We start from the raw sequence: 22,526 nt of genomic DNA on the forward strand, positions 1-22,526 counted from the left end.
AGGAATGTCAACAATATAAATCTTAATATCAGTGGGCAGTGGAGAGAACAGTTTGAAATGCCCTGGTACATATCTGAGGTCCTTGAGTATTCTAGGGGAAAAAAGTTTTCCCCTGGAACAAAACACATATTCCAAGAGTGACATTTCATGTGTATCCATCCGTTACTTTGAAATCAGAGTGTCTAAACCTGTGATGGTGTGATGGAAATAGTCCCAGACAAGAAGTTTCATGATTTCAGTCCTAGTTCAGGCTCTTGCATGAATTATTTGACCCCAGGGAAGTCCCTTTCCTTCTCTAGGAATCACTATTTAAAATCTAGAAAGCAAGGCAGTAAACTCAGTGAGACTGATATATAAACTTGTGATTAAATCTGTCTGTGGCTTATAACACGGATCTCTCCAAATGAGAAATTGGAGTACAGAACAAACCTAGGCTCCTTAACTTCCCTGGGCCTTAGTTTCCTTATTTATAAAATGAATGCAGTACTACCTCAATGGATTATTGATTACTAAGTAGCATTAGGCATGGAAAATACCTACAGAATGCTTTTACTTGCTATGCATTTAGACGTTGGTAGCTATGATTATCGGAGAAGGCAATGGCACCCCACTCCAGTACTCTTGCCTGGAAAATCCCATGGATGGAGGAGCCTGGTAGGCTGTAGTCCCTGGGGTCGCTAAGAGTCGGACACGACTGAGCGACTTCACTTTCACTTTTCACTTTCATGCATTGGAGAAGGAAATGGCAACCCACTCCAGTGTTCTTACCTGGAGAATCCCAGGGATGGGGGGAGCCTGGTGGGCTTCCGTCTATGGGATCGCACAGAGTCGGACAAGACTGAAGCAACTTAGCAGCAGTAGCAGCAGCAGCTATGATTATAACTATGTGTCAGATGCTTTTAAGCTTTATCCCAATGGTTCATAATCTTTCAGTTCAGTTCAGTTCAGTTCAGTCGCTCAGTCATGTCCGACTCTTTGCAACCCTATGAATTGCAGCACTCTAGGCCTCCCTGTCCATCACCAACTCCCAGAGTTCACTCAGACTCACGTCCATCGAGTCAGTGATGCCATCCAGCCATCTCATCCTCTGTCGTCCCCTTCTCCTCCTGCCCCCAATCCCTCCCAGCATCAGAGTCTTTTCCAATGAGTCAACTCTTCGCATGAGGTGGCCAAAGGACTGGAGTTTCAGCTATAGCATCATTCCTTTCAAAGAAATCCCAGGGCTGATCTCCTTCAAAATGGACTGGTTGGATCTCCTTGCAGTCAAATGGACTCTCAAGAGTCTTCTCCAACACCACACTTCAAAAGCATCAATTCTTTGGTGCTCGGCCTTCTTCACAGTCCAACTCTCACAACCATACATGACCACAGGGAAAACCATAGCCTTGACTAGATGGACCTTTGTTGGCAAAGTAATGTCTCTGCTTTTGAATATACTTTCTAGGTTGGACACAACTCTCCTTCCAAGGAGTAAGAATCTTTTAATTTCATGGCTGCAGTCACCATCTGCAGTGATTTTGAAGCCCCCAAAAATAAAGTCTGACACTGTGTCCACTGTTTCCCCATTATTTCCCATGAAGTAATGGGACCAGATGCCATGATCTTCGTTTTCTGAATGTTGAGCTTTAAGCCGACTTTTTCACTCTCCACTTTTACTTTCATCAAGAGGCTTTTTAGTTCCTGTTCACTTTCTGCCATAAGGGTGGTGTCATCTGCATATCTGAGGTTATTGATATTTCTCCCGGCAATCTTGATTCCAGCTTGTGTTTCTTCCAGTCCAGCATTTCTCATGATGTACTCTGCATAGAAGTTAAATAAGCATGGTGACAATATACAGCCTTGACGTACTCCTTTTGCTATTTGGAACCAGTCTGTTGTTCCATGTCCAGTTCTAACTGTTGCTTCCTGACCTGCATACACATTTCTCAAGAGGCAGGTCAGGTGGTCTGGTATTCCCATTTCTTTCAGAATTTTCCACAGTTTGTTGTGATTCACACAGTCAAAAGCTTTGGCATAGTCAATAAAGCAGCAGCAGATGTTTTTCTGGAACTCTCTTGCTTTTTCCATGATCCAGCGGATGTTGGCAATTTGATCTCTGGTTCCTCTTCCTTTTCTAAAACCAGCTTGAACATCAGGAAGTTCACGGTTTACATATTGCTGAAGCCTGGCTTGGAGAATTTTGAGCATTACTTTACTAGCATGTGAGATGACTGCAATTGTGCGGTAGTTTGAGCATTCTTTGGCATTGCCTTTCTTTAGGAATGGAATGAAAACTGACCTTTTCCAGTCCTGTGGCCACTTCTGCATTTTCCAAAATTGCTGGCATATTGAGTGCAGCACTTTCACAGCATCATCTTTCAGGATTTGAAATAGCTCAACTGGAATTCCATCACCTCCACTAGCTTTGTTCATAGTGATGCTTTCTAAGGCCCACTTGACTTCACATTCCAGGATGTCTGGCTCTAGGTGAGTGATCACACCATCATGATTATCTGGGTCTTGAAGATCTTTTTTGTACAGTTCTTCTGTGTATTCTTGCCACCTCTTCTTAATATCTTCTGCTTCTGTTAGATCCATACCATTTCTGTCCTTTATTGAGCCCATCTTTGCATGAAATATTCCCTTGGTATCTCTAATTTTCTTGAAGAGATCTCTAGTCTTTCCCATTCTGTTGTTTTCCTCTATTTCTTTGCATTGATCTCTGAGGAAAGCTTTCTTATCTCTTTTTGCTATTCTTTGGAACTGTGCATCCAGATGCTTATATCTTTCCTTTTCTCCTTTGCTTTTTGCTTCTCTTCTTTTCACAGCTTTAGCGTGCATAATCTTTCATAATCTTTAGTGTGCCTCAAAGTCAGTTGAAGTTGCTGTTAAAAAACACACTTCTAACAAATGCCCAGATGATGCAGATGCTGCTGATCCAGGGATTACGCTTTGAGAATCTTTGCCTCATTTCATTTAATCTTCATGAAAGCCCTCTGTTGTAGGTAACATGATTTCAATAGAGAGGCTTGTAAGTCACCCCAGGGCCAATAGCTGGTAAGTGAATACTTTCACCTGTGGTCGACAATCTTTAAATTTACCTTTTAAAAATGGTTGATGGCTTCCCTGGTGACTCAGTGGTAAAGAATCTGCCTGCCAGTGCAGGAGATAGGGGTTCAATCCCTGATCTGAGAAGATCCCACATGCTGCCGAGCAACAAAGCCTGTGTGCCACAACTATTGTGCCTGTGCTCTAGAACCCAAGGGCCTCAACTGCTGAGCTCATGTGCCACAATAGTGAAGTTCATGTGTCCTAGAGCCTGAGCCCCGCAACAGGAGAAGACACTGCAATAGGAAGCCAGAGCATCACGAGCGGGGAGGCCCTGCTTGCCGCGACTAGAGAAAAGCCCGTGCAGCAACGAAGACCCAGCACAGTCAAAAATAAATAAATAAATAAAATTTTAAAAAATAGTTGAATGAGATTCTTCTACTGATTTTTTTTATATTCTAAGAATTAAAAAAACATTTTAATGCTTCTGAAATTAGTAAATGCAAAATGATCCACGACAAAGGAACATGCAGGCAGCCAGACAGAGAAGTACATTGTAAAATATAGTTGTCATTACCTGAGACTATGGATTTCTGTCTAAGAGGGGAAATACCTGTCCATTTGAGTATAATCTCAGTAGATTTGGGAACAGCAAATACATTTGAATTTTAACTTAAATATTTAGCTTAAATACGGACTCTTAATGATTTCCTGATGACTTCAAAAATATCACAGTGTGATTGGACTTTGAAAGGAAAAGCTAGTGTGTATGCAGAAGAAAGTAGGCCATACCCTGAGTCATGGAATTAAAGGCAGCAGAAATTGTCAAATTCTTTAGAGTAGATCACAGCATTTTCAAAGCTGGTAGAATAGATGTGCCTGATTTATGCGTTGTGATGGTCTATCACTCAGGCATTGAACGTCTCTGTCAGAAACTTTCCTAATTGCTTTGAAGAGAAGCTATTTAATATACAGTGTGAGTAATTCAGGACAGAAAAGAAGAACTTTGAGTTTAACCAAAGAGAAAATGCAGACAGAACTCGGATTCTTTTTCAGATACCCAGAAATTGAATAGGCCTGGGTGAGATAAGCCATATGTTCCTGTGGAGCCATACAGACTGCCCTGGGCCACAGGACCCAGATATAACTTTACCCTAGAAGAGTAAAAAAGACTCAACCTCAGTTGTAAGAGTGTATAATTCTACACGCAAATTGCAATGTTAGTTAATAAAAAATTTGATGAGTATGTAATATACTGTATCTTTTTCCCCTCAAAGAAACTTACAGGGTTGCACCTTGCCATAGATAGCATCTAAGGATTAAGAAATATGACACATATTTGCACCCTTATTTTATTTAGTCATTCTCTTGTGTTTAGTAACTTCCAGCTATTACATACAGGACTTCTGTGAACATATGGGCATCAAAACATTTTGGGGGGCTAACTGGTTACTTCTTTAGGCAAAGTGTGACTTTGTCTTAAGGAAAAGGGATTTTGAAGACATGTAGGTAGGAACATAACATTGGCCGTTTTCCCCAATGCTGAGTGATGGATATTCTTAAATTTCCACATAAGGAATCCATCACAGGGCTACCTCTTCCTTCACTCACCTCTGTGGGTTATTGCTTTAGGAAGGAGAAACCAGAAACCAACTCTATTTCCTTTTTCTCTGACATTTATCTGAGCAAATGATTAGATCATTTTAGTTAATCTTCCTAATCTTTTCTTTCTTTTGCAACCTGAAGCAATTTTCTCTTATAATACAAGGAATTATTGGTTATTCTTCTTCTGCATCTTTTTCATATTCATGGATAGAATAGCTGCCCTTTGAACAAGACAATTATTCCCTAAAAGACAGAAATGAGCTTACTTTCCCTATGGTTCTGAAGTAATTGTATAAAAAAAATTTTAGAATGCAAGTGAGAATAGCAAAATAGAAAGAGTGGTTGGCAGAGTTAATTGGCTGATCTTCTTACGTAGATCTAATTTGGGATGTCAGTTGAATTTTTGGAAATCATTGCTTATTTCCTTTGAGAATTATTTATTGCTCTGTGTAATCTGAATGTATAATACATAGTTTGTTCGTTTCTGCATTATAGCTTGATTGAGAAAATCTATTTCTATCAGGGAGAGATAAAAAATATTTTGAATCACTTTTTTACCCTTCCAGTATTGGTTTAGAGAAGATATACAGATGTAAAACGAGACATAATGAATTGTCGGATTTATCATGGTCTCATTATTCCCTGACACTGGAGAGCCAGCAGAGGCACCGTGGGAAGAACACTTTGAGAATGTGAGCTTTGTTCTGGGTTTTGCCACTTACTAGTTGAGACCCTGGCAAACTCAGTCCTCAATTTTAAACCCATGAAATAATGAGACTGACAAGAGTGTTCCTTCCCTCCCTTCTTTCCTATCTTCTTGGTCTTCATCTTCTTCCTCTTCTTCTTTTAGCAGACTATACATTGCCTTTGAATTAGATAAACATTGTTTGGCATCTTAATTCTGCTGTGTGATGACACAGGCAATTTGCCAGGCACCTCTGGGCCTGTTTCCTCCACTGAAATGTGATAATAATATGTACTGCCAGGGCAACTGTGATGATTAAGTGAGATAGTTTATGTAAGCAGCTGGTATGATAAAGTACATATTAGACCCTCAATATGATAAAGTACATATTAGACCCTCAATATATGGTAATTTTGGAGAAGGCAATGGCACCCCACTCCAGTACTCTTGCCTGGAAAATCCCATGGACAGAGGAGCCTGGTGGGCTGCAGTCCATGGGGTCGCAAAGAGTCAGACATGACTGAGCGACTTCACTTTCACTTTTCACTTTCATGCATTGGAGAAGGAAATGGCAACCCACTCCTGTGTTCTTGCATGGAGAATCCCAGGGACGGGAAGCCTGGTGGGCAGCCGTCTATGGGGTCGCACAGAGCTGGACACGACTGAAGCGACTTAGCAGCAGCAGCAGCATATGGTAATTGTTATCTCATAATGTAGCTATGAAAAGTGTGTGATAGAATATTTATAAAAACCCTTTATCCACATACAGAGTGGTATAAGCTTAAAATGTGGAAGGAGTGAACTCCTGGCTCATCTTGTGTGTCTGATTCTCTTGAAGGTGTAATAGTGCCTCGGGCTCCACCCTCATACTACTCTCTTTCTGCCTCCCCAGAACTTGCAAAATGCCTACTTACAAACTACTACTAAACTTAATAGTTTATAACAAGGATCTACCATATAAAACAGGAAACGCTTACTCAGTACTCTTTAATAACCTAAATGGGAAAGGAATTTGATAAAGAATAGATACATGTATATGTATAACTGAATCACTTTGATATACACCTGAAACTCATACAACATTGCAAATCAACTATATTACAACATAAAATAAAAAATTTTAAAACAAAAACATGAAAATAAATTTAATGAGTTTACAAACTTGTAAGTCAAATGGGTCTTATTATGGAATAATTTCCTTAACATTGAAATTCAAGCCAGGATCTTATTTGGTAAAGCTGAGAAGTATCATGAAAATCAGGTTCCCAACTTTTTGGTGTAGAGTCATACCCACTTACTGAATCATCTCTCCTTCCCTTCTTGGCATCTGTCTGTATAGTTATAACTGGTCATATTGCCAGTTATCTTACAGATGATAACCCAAGATTAATTCCTTTATCTCCACCCAATGACACCCAAAACTTCCTCCTGTGGTTTGCTGTGTAAATCTTAGACAGAATTAATTTCCTCCCCATGCACGAGGGCCCCCTTCTATATCCATGACTTTGGTAGAAGTAAATTTGGTAGAAGAAAATTTACATTCAGTTCATTATTCCCTGAGTGTTTGAAGTTTTCTGTGTATGCACTTATATATTTATCTTAGCACTGACAAGTTGTAAGCACATAATAAATATCAGTTGGATAAGTGATTGAATGAAGTTGAATGAAGGCGTGTGTGCATGCGTGTGTGTGTGTGTGTATGTGTGTGTGCTGTTTGGTAACATATCTGGCTATAAAGAACACTTTCTTCTGCTTTATCTTCCTGATATTTCTTTTTTTCTATCAACTTACGCCCACAGATGCCATTTATTATTTAAAAGTAAAAATTATGCACACTCTTTTATTTTGAACCAGAAAAATGTTAGATCCAAGACATTAATACATGAATGCATTTTCATATAAAGATTCAAATTGTAAAATTTATCTCAGCAAAGTGCTAAAGATCTTCTTCATTCAACCCCTTTGCTCCCCAGAAATAACCAGAATTGATAATCTTCTGTACATCCTTCCAATCCCCTTTCTAAAAAATTACTGCTGCTGCTGCTGCTAAGTCGCTTTAGTCCTGTCCGACTCTGTGCGACCCCATAGACAGCAGCCCACCAGGCTCCCCCGTCCCTGGCATTCTCCAGGCAAGAACACTGGAGTGCGTTGCCATTTCCTTCTCCAATGCATGAAAGTGAAAATTGAAAGTGAAGTCCCTCAGTCATGTCCGACTCTTTGCTACCCCATGGACTGCAGCCTACCAGGCTCCTCCGCCCATGGATTTTCCAGGCAAGAGTACTGGAGTGGATTGCCATTGCCTTCTCTGCTATAAAAATTACAAATATGTACAAATGTATACAAATATATATATTTTTTCATATAAAGGGGGTCATACCATATGCATTGTTTTACCATATGTTACTCCCTCAGTCGTGTCTGACTCTTTGTAGCCCCATGGACTGTAGCCCTCCAGGCTCCTCTGTCTATGGGATTCTCCAGGCAAAATATTGTAGTGGGTTGCCATTTCCTTCTCCAGGGAATCTTCCTGACCCAGGGATTGAATCCGGGTCTCCTGCATTGCAGGCAGATTCTTTACCATCTGAGCCAGCAGGGAAGCTACCACATTGTTGACCAACATGTCTTGGGCTCTTTCTATTAGCTTTGTACTATCAACCGTCTATTAGTATTTTAGTAGGTACAGAATAATCCAAAGTGTGGCTGTCTCGAGGCTTATTGATCACTTTGTTCATAATAAACGTTTAGATGTTTCCCTTAATTTTTGACTGTTATAAGCCATACTGGAGAATTGAACATTCATTGGTGTACATAATGTGAGCATCTCAGTAGGGCAGATTCCTAGGCATGGATGCTAGTCATAGAACATACATACTTAAAATGTTGATACATGCCACCACAGTGCTTTCCCTCAAAATTTAGTCAATTATTTACAACTTCATCAATGATTTTTCAGAGAGGCCCAGAGCTTTTCCACACCCACCAGGCTCTGCCATCCCTGGGATTCTCCAGGCAAGAACACTGGAGCGGGTTGCCATTTCCTTCTCCAATGCATGAAAGTGAAAAGTGAAAGCAAAGTCGCTCAGTGCCCGACTCTTAGCGACCCCATGGACTGCAGGTGGGATTTTCCAGGCAAGAGTACTGGAGTGGGGTGCCATTGCCTTCTATGACTCTAAAGAGGAATATGGCTAATTATCTCCTCATTACAAGTCATGACCTGATAAATTCAGTGATTATATATACACTGATAGTATAATGCAATGAGTTAGCCCAGAATGTTGGCTCCTTTATATCAGATTACTATTAAAAATCCCCTTAAATAAGTAAGTGTTCCTGAGTTAGTGGTTTCACTTAGTATGACCACAAATTCATAGAGATAGAGGGAACTGACATGGGTTGAAGGAAAGGGTAGGGCAAACACTTTAGTATTCACCAATATATGAGTATCAGCACCTATTACTAAACAAAATCTAAAAAGAATATACTCAAAAAGTACTGCATGATTAAAAGAAAAGATGGAAAGGACTTTTATATTGTTTAAGCAAAATGTAAAACTAATCAGTGTTATGGCTTGCATTCTATCATGGCATACAGAGGAGCAGAAGCAATTAAAACATTACATTAGCTCAACACTTATGAATTTGGGCTATAGGCATGTACTAAAAAAGCACCCTAGAGAAGCATGGAGGCTCAGAATTATCTTTTTATTCAACATGTGCTCTATTGTCTTGGGGACTCCAGAATCAGTGGCAAAACTCTCATAGCTAGGCTAATGGCTTTAATAAGACTTGCTTTATTTAAAAATAAATCCAAAGCAGAAGCCAGAAATGGACCTGCTGACAAATATTTCTTCTGTGTTGTTGTTGTTTTTTTTTTTTTTCTATGACATTGTGTCATGGGTTCCTAATCTCCACTTCAACTGTATGAAAGGCAGCATTGCTCTTGGCAAATGCATGTTACAGGATGCATGTTTTCTATGGGGCTTATTCAGTCTTCTTTCTCTGCCCTTTCTCCCCCAATATCTAGCTTCCAGGGCCTCCCCCTGGAAGGTCATCTGCTAAGTCAGCTCTGCCCTCCTCAGACTGTCTCCTTCTTCATTCCCATATCCAAGTCCCTTCATTGACTTAGGACAACATTCATTGACACCTGCTCTGTGCCCAGTTGCCCACATCATGCCATGTCCTTGGAGGTAGGAAGACAGCCCACTTCCTGCTCCCAGGAAAGCTTCAACTTGATGGAATTTTCTAGAATTAATTTGATAAATTGATTTAAGGTTAAACACTATAGAAAATAAAGTCTAAGTAATATGTCGCTTATAACATCCATAATTTAACAGGAACCTTAAAACACTGCTGCTGCTGCTGCTGCTGCTAAGTCGCTTCAGTCGGATCTGACTCTGTGCGACTCCATAGTGGCAGCCCACCAGGCTCCCCTGTCCCTGGGATTCTCCAGGCAAGAGCACTGGAGTGGGGTGCCATTTCCTTCTCTAGTGCAGGAAAATGAAAAGCGAAAGTGAAGTCGCTCAGTCATGTTTAACTCTTAGCAACCCCACAGACTGCAGCCTACCAGGCTCCTCTGCCCATGGGATTTTCCAGGCAAGAGTACTGGAGTGGGTTGCCACTGCCTTCTCCTTTTAAAAAACTAAGTATTACTAAAAACTTCAGCCACTGGGTTAAGACAACTGGAGCACACTTTTTATTTTTCTTGTGTTGAGAGTCACTTTCTTACCCAGAAGGTGAACAAATAAGAATGGACATTTTTCTTAGGTGGGCTTGTACATCAGGTCTGTATATCACGCAGACCTGTTACAGATGTTAACATTTATTTTTTGTATTTATTGCGCCAATCTCAGTTTTATACATAAGATTTATCTTTCCTTCTCAGATAGAGAATTCTTAGCAATATCCAAGGCCTGTGTGGAATCAGGCAAAGCTTATTTGAATAGGATTTATATTTCAGTCAAGCACTTCCCTCTTCACATCGAAGAAAGCAGCTCCCACCTCGTGAGGCAGAGCCACTGCTCCTGCAACATCTGAGCTGTGCTCTGCACAGCAGGACTTACAGAAATTACAACAGAGAGCCCAGAGTGGGTGCAGACTGATGTGGGGAATGTCCACACATTACTCTGGGGAGACAGACCTGTAGCTGTGGATTGTGAGGACAAAGATGATGGAAGAAGTGTATTAGCCTGGATACCTGAGGCTCTGCAAACCTCAGAAAAACAAAATGATTAAACCAAACCAAACATCACCATAGATATATAACTGCTTTTCTCAACAGCAGACTCACATTTTCATTTCCTGTAAGTAAAGCAAGAAAAGCAAATGGTACCTTATTTCACATGTAACAATATTGTTATGATACACTTAAAAATTTGTTAAGAGGATAGATCTCATGTTATCTGTTCTCACCACAAAAGAAAGGAAGACAGTTTGAATCTTAGAATTCCTAGAATTTTCAATGCCAACTCATCTTCTGAAGCAATTCGAACAGACCTCTGTTCTGCAGGAGGGCCACCAGCTCATTCTCATCTTCTTCAGGAGTCCAGACGACTGAGGAAGACAGTGTTAACTGCCGAACAATATATACTCTTCCTTTATTCCCTACTACTAAAATCCCAGGAGAAGGAAATGGCAACCCACTCCAGTGTTCTTGCCTGGAGAATCCCAGGGGTCGGGGAGCCTGGTGGGCTGCCGTCTATGGGGTCGCACGGAGTCGGACACGACGGAAGTGACTTAGCAGCACTAAAATCCCAACTTCATCTGGAGAGACAATATGTCCAACTGAACGTTTGCTCCAGACTCCCTCGTGGCTACTAGTGACTATGTGACCTAGCGCTGGCCTATGAGACGTTAAGAGCAGTTGCCGCTCCATCCAGCCTCCTCCTTCCTGGAATGTGTTCTCACAGCAGCACAATGACAAAAGCTACACACTGAGGCAGAAATCCCAGGTGGGCAGAAGGTGCCTGGGGTCTCTGATGGTGCTGAATTGCCTTTCCTGCGTCTTCTCCTTTGTGATGTAAATAAATCATCATGGATTTAGTCTGGATTTCTGATACTTGCTACAGAAGGCAGATCATTGACAGGGCCACTTTCTTGAGGCAATGTCGTTTTTTTTTTTTTTTGGCATTGTATTTCTGAGACTGCAAAAGATATGAGACCTTCAAATTCTAAAGCTCATGGTAAACACACCTAGCAGATGGGAGGTGGGGGAAAGAACTCACTGGCCCATCTTGTCTAGGACAAAAATAGTAATGATGAGGTTGGCATATCATATCTGCACAGTGCTATTAGATTATATTACTCTTAGTGCATGGCTTACAAAATATCTCACAAAACTGAAAGGTTGCTGTTGAATCACGCGAATACACCGGGATTCTTGGCCCCCAGAGGAGAAGAATTCAATCTGGGGCTAGAGACGAGGCTTGATCGCTCAGAGCTTTTGTGTAATAAAGTTTTATTAACGTATAAAGGAGATAGAGAAAGCTTCTGACATAGGCATCAGAAGGGGGTAGAAAGAGTACCCGCTTGCTAGTGTTAATAATGAGGTTATATAATCCAAAGAATGTCTGGAGGTTGTAAAGACCTCATCAGACCTACTCCCATAATTTACATTTTAAGATAACACTGTCCTCAGGCAAGATACATCCTTGTAAAGACCAGGTCTACTCCCATAATTAACATTTTAAGATAACAGAAGGTTGAATCCAAAGACTGTCCTTAGGCAGGATACATTATTGTTATATAATCCTAAGGAATGTGGAGAAAGAAAAAAAGTTTGTCCTTTCTTCCTCCTTGAGAATTCCAGACCCCTCTCTCCTTGGGGACCCCTAGACTCCCTATCAACCTGCCTAGGAAATGACTCTCTCAAAACAATGCATCTGCAACTTATCAAGTCCCTACCATGTGTAAGAAATTTTATAGAAATTAACTCTAAGTTCACATGGCAACGCTGCAATGGAAGTGTTAGGAGATAGAGAGTAATTTGCTCAGGACCACAGAGCTATTTAAGTGGAAAAGCTAGGATTCACACTCTTCATTGAATACCAAAGCTCATGTTCTCTCAGCAATGTTTCCCATAAGCATATTAATTTATTTTCTCTTCATAACAATTCCATAAGGTAATTCTATTTCTTATTTTACCTAGAAGAAATTTAGTGCTCCGAGATGTGTAGTTGCTGCTGATGCTGCTGCTGCTGCTAAGTCGCTTCAGTTGTGTCTGACTCTATGCAACCCCATAGATGGCAGCCCACCAGGCTTCCCCATCCCTGGGATTCTCCAGGCAAGAACACTGGAGTGGGTTGCAATTTCCTTCTCCAGGGATGTGTAGTTACTGGCCCCAAATCTCACAACCCATCACTTTAGTTTCCAAAAGCACCACTCATTCTGCTCTACCAAAATGTAGTTCCTCAAAGATTTCTGGAGTGCTTTTCCCTGCACTAGTAAGTGCTTACTAGGTGCCTGGCCTTATGTGTGTTATTCCTGTTTTACAGATGATGGAACTGGCTTTCGAGATGAAGTAATTATTTGAAGCTACCCAGAGGAATAAGTGAGTGGCTGGAGATCTGAGCCCAGGTGGGCTGGCTCAGACACTAAAATGCCCTTCTGAGACAACAGGGAGAAAGGTTGATTACTCAGGAATTGTGAGGGAGTGGGGAGAAAGGATTTCCTGCCATTTCCTTGGAACCAATGGTTGATTTTGAGAACTCTGCTTCTGTTTGGCTGAAAAGGGAGGCTTGAGCTTGTTCCTCAAGGTCAAATGAATAAAGTACTGAAGACACAGTTGTGAAATTACTATCCATGTCCTGGATGTAAAATGTCCATTTACTCTCTAAAAACCAAAAGGGAGATGGGAATACAATCCACTGAAAAACTAAACGTTATTATCCTTAATAACCCAGCTTGGAAATTAATGAGCTGTAGGAATCGAAAGAGTCATTTTGCTTTGACTCAGGCAGAAAACACTGATAGAATTCTGTGCCAGTGTGTTGCAGAGCTCTGTAATTGTTCCTCTAAATGGTCAATAGTTTTAATTTGTATATAATACGTGATTTTAATCAGCCTAGGCAACTGTTTATGCAGGGTTTTTTTCCCCCCACAAAAGCTGCAATGAGTGAGATTTAAGCAGAGCTTCTCATCTGATTTTTCAAAGAAGAAAAATGCCTGTAATAAAGAAAACAGAAATTTTTTCTTTGTATTATATCAACGAAATATAGATAGGATCCCTTCATACCACATGATGATAACCTGCTCAATTTTGATTTAGAGATAGAAAAACCTCTTGGCATCAATTAGCTATTGCCAATTATACCACTGAGATTTTTATCTGTATTTGGAAGACCCCAATTGTCATGAAAGGGGCTCCCCAAGTGCCGTTAGCAGTAAAGAACCTGCCTGCCAATGCAGGAGACATAAGAAGTGCAGATTGAATCCCTGGGTCAGGAAGATCCTCTGGAGGAGGGCATGGCAATCCACTCCAGTGTTCTTGCCTGGAGAACCCCTTGGATAGAGGAGCATGGTGGGCTGCAGTCCAAGGGGTCACACTGAGTCAAATACAACTGAAGCGACTTAGCACACACACATGCAACTACCATGAGTAATTCAACTCTGGCTATTATTACCTCACAGTAGGTCTAAATACCCGATTCCCTCTTTAACCTAACTTTCACTTTTCAGCCAGTTTTAATGATGTGATAGTGATAAACCTAGGGATAAGAATTAGAATATACTTTTTTAAAGCTGAGCTTTACTTGACATATAACATTACTTTCAGGTGTACAATATAATGATTTCTATATATTGCAAAGTGATCATCACAATAAGTCTAGTCAACATCCGTCATTGTGCATACTTACAATTTTTTTTTTTTTACTTTATAAGGACTTTTAAGATTTGTTCTTTTAGCAATTTTGAAATGTTCAATTCAGTAGTGTTAACTATAGTTAATAAAATCATAGGAAAATTTTCATCTGTATTAAATGTTTGAGAAATGAAGTAACTAGATAGTTGAACGATCTGGTTTATCAGCTAACATATAACATACATAAACTATGTTATAAGTTTAAACTACTCAGAATACTATATAAAACCCTGTGATTATACCTGCTTACATGTAATATGATTAATGATTGGTTCTGGTCCCCTCCCCACCCTCATTTTTAAATGCAGGAACAAGTGATGCTTCTTTGGAACTGTCTTTGTTCACAATATGGTCTGTATGTACAATAGAAATTTCACTTCCTATTTAATTTTGTGGGCTTTGGGGAGACATTATAGACCAGCTGAAAATACTCTTTTTTTTTTTTTTTTTTTTTGTATTCACTGTGCAACAAAGGGATCTGACAATTTGGATTTATTTTTTTTTCACTCTACTTACCACATGTGTTTTGCACTCTGTAACAATAATGGTTACTATTTATTGAGCAACCACAATGCACCAGAACATTACAAACATATATGTTTGTATGTGTGTGTGTGTGTATATATATATATATACACACTTACTTACATTTATTTACATATATAAATACTTATAAAGCCATGAATATGTGCATGTGAAAGCATTGTGAAAATTATGGCAAACATATTTCTTATTAATATGACAGTGCATCAAGACTGTCACTGATAAAAAAAGGCAAGTATATATATATATTTTAAAAATTATCACTTTCATCACAAATTTCATTTCCAATTAACTGCAAATACAAGTGTATCTCTGTCTAGAAGTATAATGTAAGAACTTAGAGAATAATTTATATTTTATGAGCTTTCTGGAAACTCTAGATTGTTTTTACTTCTCACCGTGCTTTCTGCCAATTAAACGTAATTATATCCAGACCTGGTTAAGAAAGTGAAATCATTATGTCAAACAATTCTTTGCCTTTCAGTTAGAAATCACACAAAAAATAGCATCTTTGATAGGGAAGGAGAAATAAGAGCAATTTGAATGCCCATAAAAGTGATTTCTAAATTTGAATTAGTTTAGAAAAAAAAAAAAAACCCCAAACAGCTGCTTGGTTAATGGCTAGTAAAAAACTGTGGGAGCTATGTCAGCGATCCCCAAATTGCATCTAAACTAATTGCTTGGGAGGCTGCTTTGAAGACAGATAAAATATACTGATTAAATTTTATGGAAAGTTGCAAACGGTTCAAGAGTCTTGAACTCCTCCTCAAGTCAACACGAGGCAATCCAGACCACCGAGGCCCCTCGCCCCTCTTTCTGTTCACCCACTGCCCGTGATCACATTGCCTGGCCATTGGCTCACTTGTCACTTGTCATTCAACAAAAATATACTGCTCACCATCAGGCATTGCCAGATATGTGGCTGCAGAGCCCGTTCCACTGTCACTCACGCCTGCCCAGAGGCAGAGGTTGGAGGGCAGAAGAGGCCATTTGGTCTCTAATTCGTCCCATACACGGAATCACTCTCCTATCCTCAATTCTCTTGCATTCCAAAGGGAAGGTTTGGGGTGGGTATTGGCTGTTTGTGTTGCTTTCCTTAATCCTCAGTAGCAAAAGCATACATGTGCTAGAAAAACAAATTCAAATTATAAACTATTTCTATTATCAGCTAAGAAATACACATTTACATAAACTAGATAATAAGAAATATGTTTTTGATAATTTTCACAGTGCTTTATAATCAGTACCTGTAGGTGGGGATGCTCAACAAGGTGATTAAATTCATGAGCCACATTCAGCTGAATGTCTCTTGACTCCTATTGTATTGTATCTCATAGAATCAGTCAAAGCGTCAGTAGCTTGTTATTAGAAGATTCCCACTCAGGATTTAATTCTAAACTCCTTGAAGTTTAGGATGAGTTTTCTCTCTTTTAAAAAGCTATTCATGTCTCCTTCTTGACGGAAGGAGATGGACAATAATTACAGCTGGGTGCATTCTTTTACCTAAGTGGGCACGACAGAGATGATGGCTTCATGTTGAAGCTCAGGTAGCATTGGGAAGGGTAATGCTGACATCAGTACCGAACTCCCTTGTGTCCAACAATCCCTCTCAAAGAATATTTCTGTAGTAACATGGTGAAATGTAATTTATGTAAAGGCTCATGCACAATGTCTGATACCAGTTGGAATCCAGTAAGTATTAGTTTCCTAATCCTTTCCACTCTAAAGGAGATCAGCCCTGGGTGTTCTTTGGAAGGAATGATGCTAAAGCTGAAACTCCAGTACTTTGGCCACCTCATGCGAAGCGTTGACTCATTGGAAAAGACTCTGATGCTGGGAGGGATTCAAGGCAGGAGGAAAAGGGGACGACAGAGGATGAGATGGCTAGATGGCATCACTGACTTGATGGACATGAGTTTGAGTGGACTCCGGGAGTTAGTGATGGACAGGGAGGTATGGCGTGGTGCGATTCATGGGGTCACAAAGAGTCGGACATGACTGAGAGACTGAACTGAACTGAATCCTTTATGGATCCCTTCCCATCATTCAAGGCGTGCTGGCTGCCCCTCTGCAGTTTAACAAATCATCCCCTTCAACTTCCATCTTATTTTATCTCATTCTGCTTGATTTTTCTGAAATTCTCTGGAGGCAGTAATGGGGAGGCTACCTTGTGTTTTTCTAATAGGCTATTAGGTTAAAAGGGGGAGAGAGGCATTATCTTTTTCTGTGATACAAAACAAACAAGTAATGTTAAGTGTAGTAATTATTGTTTCCCAAATCACAGCATGCAGCCAAGTGCTTATAAAATGCACAGGCATGAATTACATGGTGCTTTCTTCCCAGCTTGACCTGCTGGAGAATTAAAACAAGAGAGAGGCCATCCGGTCCCACCAAACTGCAGCTATTCCCGCCTCTCAGAGTCTACTTGTAGAAGAATGGGTTGGTGCTGGTGATACAGCTGCCAGATTTAGCAAATAAAAATATGAACTCCCAGTTAAATTTAAATTTCAGATAAACAATAATATTTTCTAGTAGAACTATGTCCTCAGTATCCCATGGGATGTATTTGTACTAAAATAATTTGTCATTTACCTAAAATTCAAATGTAACTGGACACTTGGTATTTTACCTGATAAAGTTATTGAATATGTAAGAACTAGATTACTAAATTCACTTTTCTTGATCTTTTTAGATCTACATCTGGTCTACATCACCTAAAACAAATATTTCTTTTAAAAAGGAAATAACTTATATGCAGGTGGCTCTCATACTTAGAGTGCCTAAGAATCATGTACTGGGCTTTTAAAAACATGGATTGCTGGGCTCCCATCTCCAGAATTTCTGATCCAGTAGGTCCAAGGTGGAGCCCTAGGAATTTGCATTTCTAGTAAGATCACAGGTGCTGCTGCTGCTGGTAGTCATAATAGACATGAGGTGAACTTTTTTTGCTCAGGTCATGTGAGCCAATCTTACACAATGAAAGAACTTTGGAGGAGGAAGAGTGGAATGTCAGAAGCAGTTCTGATTAAATGAGAGAGACTGTAGTGTTCTTTATTCCTATGAGGAGGGGTATATGGTATCTTATACAGAAACAGGATTAAGTTCTCCCAAACCATCATTCATTTTACCCCTTCTGAATAAATCATGGTTTAATTTGAAGTCAGCCTAGAGACAGTAAGAAAAGTATATTTACTTCACTATGTTTTGATATTGAGGCCACATGTGCAACAAATACTTAACAATTTCTTAGGACCAAATTCTGAGGGAGGAGTAGTTTCTAGAACATTGTCCCAAATAGGAAGTATCTTTCATTTCTGTCTTTTCAGGATGGAGCAATGATGTTTAGCACAATCCACCTGCCTAAGCAGCTGCAAGTGAGGCAGGAGGCTGAATGTGCTATACTTGAGGGTGCTGGGGATTGAAGGCCACGAGTTTAGCCAACAGGCCAACTGTTCTCTCTGTTTGGGAGGGTGGTAGACTAAGGAGTCCTGTGGTCTATGTGGGAATTCTGGGTTGGCTAGTATTAGCTGGGTGATCTTGAGAAATCTTCATAACCTCTTTGAGCCTAATAAATTTCCCCCACTCAGAAACATGGCTGGAAGTAACATCTTCTGCACAACATGGCTGAGGGATTCCAAGAGATGTATCCGGAAAGGAGCCTTGGAGACACCCTGATGCTTTACAGAGACTCCGTGAACATTAGTCCAGAGGGGTCATGAAACCATATCTATCAGGGGTAGCTTGAACATGAATCATGGGTGCCTGGGGTCCTTTTTATTTTCTACACACATAGCCTCATAGTTGCTGAGACTTTTCTTCCCTAGTTTCCCTAATGGCCAAAAATATGTGGCTTTTTTGGTAGGCATTTGTGTTAATTACCAGAAAATGGCAACCTGCTTCAAGAAATCTTCAATGAACAGAGAAGCTAACTTTGAAATTATGTTAGTCATTTTTATCTGTCATCTTTTGCTTTATAGATCCTGTTAGCTGCCAAATCAGGCTGCTGGAGTCTAGTCTTCATTCCCACACTCATCAGATTTTTTTTCCCCTACAGCCACTTGACAAATTTTCTTGGGCCTAGAAGACTCTTGGGAGTCCCTTGGACTGCAAGGAGATCAAACAAATCAATCCTAAAGGAAGTCAACCCTGAATGTTTATTGGAAGACTGTTGCTGAAGCTGAACCTCCAATACTTTGGCCACCTGATTCGAAATGCCTACTCACTGGAAAAGACCCTGATGCTGGGAAAGGTTGAAGGCAAAAGGAGAAGGGGCAACAGAGGACAACATGGTTAGATAGCATCACCAACTCAATGGACATGAATTTGAGCAAACTCTGGGTGATAATAGAGGACAGAGGAGCCTGGCATGCTACAGCCCACAGGATTGCAAAGAATCAAACACAACTTAGCAACTCAACAACAACAACAATTTTCTTATTGTAAAATGTGGGTGAAAAGTTGGCCTGACATTCAGGGAAACCCTTTAAGATAGGGCTGGTAGGTCTAATTAGTCAGTGTAAAATGTAATGAATCAAATAAAAACAAACTAACCAACCAGTTGCCTACTCTTTGGAAAAATAAATGATATGATTACTTAAAAGCTAAGCAACTTGTTTAACCATATTCATTTTCAATCTGACCGTATGTGGGAAAAAACAGGGACAGCTTTCTTGGAATATTGCAAAATGTATGACATAAAGGCTATTCCACACTGAATACAGAATTCTGCTGAGCCTTTTTGTATGTGCTCCACAACTATACCAGTGGCAGCTGGGAAATTCAGCATTCTCAGACCCAGGTTTTAGACTTTTTTGAACTCCATTTTATCAAATATTTGGGGAGAGTCTTGAGTTTAAAAAAAGTAATATATGAGAAAATTTGGAAAATTCAGAAACACTGAAAAGGGAACAAATTATCAGTAGTAATCTCGCTCCCTAAAAGTTATCACTACTAAAACATTAGCATTAAATTCTAGTCTCTATTCTGAACTTTTTTGGATGCATAATGTATAATAGGCATAATAACATAATATATAAAACTTGACAATCTGTTTTTCTGGCTTAATATTATATATTAATATGTGTGGATTTCCTCATGCTTTTAAAACCTCTGTAAATATCATTTGGAACAGATGCATAATATCTCATATACAGTTGCCATAATTTATGACAATACTTTAAGTTGAGACTTTAGAAAATGTCCATTATTTTCATAAATAGATCTAGTTTTGTCCTGCTTTGTTTTGCTTTTCGTGGTGTAGTCTATGCATCACAGTGCATATTGATAGCAGCAATAAAAATGAAAATCACTGAATCTGCTTCTACTGTACCCAGCTATTTAGAACCTCTGTCGACCAAAGACAGCAATCCCCTCCCCAACCACAACTGACAAGCCCTCTATACGGGCATCTTCAGTTGAAGAATTTAAGACTTATAGGAGAAATGGGCTGGGAGATGGGGATTAATGAATATTGAAGACAATGAACTCAAGTCATTGTGACCTCAAGATCACACCCATGGCATCCTATGGATCAAAAGTTAATCTACCACCATGATATTGTAATTAGCCTCCAATTAAAACAAATAAATATATATTTTTAAATCTCAAAAAAAGGTTAATGCTAGTGAGTACAGTACAACCAGTTTTGATTTACCAGCCCTTGACTGCCTTGCACATCTTTAATTCTCTTGTGAAGTCTCACTTAAATGCTTGTAAAGTCATTTTGAATTGTCATAGATGAACTGCCCACTTAGAGACATAGTTGTTCTTCTCTGACTGGCCTTTCAACCCAAGATGCTTTTGAGTTTTTCCAACTCTGAGCTGTTGACTTCCAGAGGCTTCTTACATCCTATCCAGGCCTCAGGTGGCAGCTTCAAGGAACAGGCCTCACTCTCTGACTTATACAACACCGGACCTGCTTTCCTACAGATGCACAAGTGCAGATCCTTGCCTGGTTCACTATCCACAGCTTCCTTTATTTCTCCCAAGACCTCACTATAGGCATTTCAGCTCCTGCCTTTCCTCCTGTTTCAATTCCCAGCCTTTGAATCCTTCATTTCCTAATCACCTTAAACTGGAGTGACTCCCAGATAACACACCAATATTTTTGAAGTTGCCAAAAAGAGGTGCAGAAGTGAGATCAATATATGAAAAACTTTAAAATAAGAACTCAAAGATGGGTAATAGGTTTGAGATTGGGGGGGGGGTGTTCTCTATTTGTCAGCATGAAGCTATTGAGAAAGTAAAGCCTGTAAGTATATAAGCTCTTCTTATCAAGGCTTAGTTATTTTTATTGAATACAGTTAAAATATGATAAAATACATTCTTTTAAAGTATACCATTCTGTGGTGTTTAGTATAGTCACAGAGTTGTGCAACCATCACCTCTATCTAATTTCAGAACAATTTTTTTCACTCCTCCCCCAAAACTGTGTACCTGTTACTGTAGAGTCCTCATTGCCCTCTCTCCCTAGCTCCTGATAATCACCAACCTACTTTCTATCTCTATGAATTTACCTATTTCAAGCATATTATATAAACTGAATCATAATAAATGCAGCCTTCTGTGTCTGGCCTCTTCCATTTAGCATAATGTGTGAAAGGTTTGTCCATGTCATAGCAGTGCTTGGTTTCTGTTTTGTGACTGAAAAATACCTTGTTATATGATATATCACAGTTTGTTTAATCCATTTAATCAGTTCATGGACATTTGAGTTCTTTCTGCACTTTATTTATGAATAATGTTGCCATGAACATTAGCAAATAAAATTTTGTGCACATGCGTTTCATATTGTGTTGGGTATATTCTTATGAGTGAAAGTGCTGGGTCATATGATAAGTCTTCGTTTAACTTTTCAAGGAACGGTCAAACTTTTTTCCAAAGCAGCTGCAGCATCTTATATTCCTACCATCAATGTCTGAGAGCTCCAATTGTTCTGCATCCTCATCAACACTTGGTATTGTCCACCTTTTTTTATTATAGCCATCCTAGTGGGCATGAAATGGTACCTCATTGTAGTATTGGTATCTCATCTAATTTTAAAAGTAATAGTAAAGAGACATCCTGGGGTGGGTTTAGGACACATTCAGTTTGACTGTCTGCACTGGAGGGCTCTGACTAGTGTCTCTCAGGAGAGGATGGGTTTCACTTGACGTTAGGTGGGGTATGAATTCTCCAGCCCTTCACATGCCTTAGAGCTCCCCCCACAACTTAACTTCTGCAGGGGTTCACGCCTTCATGTCCCCTGCCTAGCTCCTGTGGGCATGAGTTTGAGATCCCATCTATACTTGCTATTTCTGCATCTGAACATCTTTATTCTATTGGTTATTGTTGTTGTTGTTTAGTTGCTAAGTCGTGTCTGACTCTGTGATGCCATGGACTGTAGCCTGCAAGGCTCCTCTGTCCATGGGATTCTCCAGGCAAGAATACTAGAGAAGGTTGCCATTTCCTTCTGCAGGGGAGAAGGCAGATTCTTTACCACTGACCCATCTGGGAAGGCCCTTTATTCTATTACTGCTTAAAAAAAAACTGAATCAGGATATAGTTTAGAAATATTTTGAAATAATGTCTTTGAGATTAAACTTTCTGAAAGCAAAATTTAAGTTAACTAACATGCTTTTTTTTTTTTCCCTATTCAATCAGGGCCTTAAAAATGCTTCTTCAACAGAAGCATGTTTTGACACATAACATTTGAGATTGTGAAAAACCACTGACCAAAGACTGCTAGGAATACATCTTGCAGATATAGTCCATCTTCCCTGTGTTGCTTTCAGACATTTTGAGATTTGCTAAAGGAATCCACGGTCTGATA

General features: G+C 39.7%; 1 long non-coding RNA gene across 1 annotated transcript; it reads left to right on the forward strand.

The window, feature by feature from the left end:
* The first annotated feature begins 12,217 nt into the window (after positions 1-12,217).
* LOC129643963 (uncharacterized) lies at positions 12,218-19,723 on the forward strand. Its single transcript, XR_008710628.1, has 3 exons — positions 12,218-12,434; positions 12,807-12,862; positions 18,771-19,723. It is a non-coding gene; the product is annotated as an uncharacterized LOC129643963 (long non-coding RNA).
* Positions 19,724-22,526: the final 2,803 nt, after the last annotated feature.

This window comes from Bubalus kerabau, chromosome 2, assembly GCF_029407905.1.
Source record: "Bubalus kerabau isolate K-KA32 ecotype Philippines breed swamp buffalo chromosome 2, PCC_UOA_SB_1v2, whole genome shotgun sequence".
In the NCBI taxonomy this organism is placed as follows: domain Eukaryota; kingdom Metazoa; phylum Chordata; class Mammalia; order Artiodactyla; family Bovidae; genus Bubalus; species Bubalus kerabau.